General features: G+C 43.2%; 1 non-coding gene across 1 annotated transcript; it reads left to right on the top strand.

Annotated features, from left to right (window-relative positions):
* The first annotated feature begins 388 nt into the window (after window positions 1-388).
* Window positions 389-495, top strand: LOC145080678 (small nucleolar RNA R71). The gene has a single exon (XR_013695269.1). It is a non-coding gene; the product is annotated as a small nucleolar RNA R71 (small nucleolar RNA).
* The last annotated feature ends 227 nt before the right edge of the window (window positions 496-722 follow it).

Raw genomic sequence — 722 nt, 5'->3', positions numbered from 1 at the left:
ATCATATCGGTCTCCACTTGAGTAACATACTCGCACCTTGTTGTTGCCATTTTCATCTAAATCACAGTCTCTAGTAAGATGAGGCCCATTGTAGTTTTCACAACCCACCCGTATAGCATGTATTGTTTGGTGCATCTTGTGCATCCTCCTATCCATGTTTTTCAGCATAGCCATAACTGCTGACAAGTCTTCTGAAGCTGCATAGGCGGATCCCCGTGTCACATCATTTCTTGGATTATGATATTCTCTAGAATGCTTAGAGAATTCTTCAATTAGTTGTTTTATCACTGGAGGCGCCTTCTTTGTGAGTGGACCTTGTGATTCAAGTAGTTGCCTTGTTGTAACATTCACTCCATCATACAAGATGGAGACTTCTTGCTGGCTATTGAGGTCGTGATGTGGGCAATTTCTTATGAAGCTCTTGCACCTCTCCCAAGCTTCATATAGTGACTCTCCAGCTTGTTGTTCGAAATTGGCTATGGCTTTCTTGAGTTTGGATATCTTGGATGGTGGACAGAATTGATCAATGAACTCTTCTTTCAGCTGAGCCAATGTAGTGATCGTTCCGGGTGGTAGTGACTTGAGACAATCCTTAGCAGCACCTTTCAAAGTAACAGGAAGCATGTGAAGTAGCTGAGTTTCCCAGGGCACGTTGGGAACATTGAAGTAATCAGCTACATCATTAACTTCATCCAAGTGCCTGTAGGCGTCTTCGTGATCCT

This window comes from Lactuca serriola, chromosome 1 (genome assembly GCF_051521515.1).
Source record: "Lactuca serriola cultivar US96UC23 chromosome 1, Lser_US96UC23_V15, whole genome shotgun sequence".
NCBI lineage: Eukaryota > Viridiplantae > Streptophyta > Magnoliopsida > Asterales > Asteraceae > Lactuca > Lactuca serriola.
This window is presented reverse-complemented; position numbering and strand designations above follow the sequence as displayed.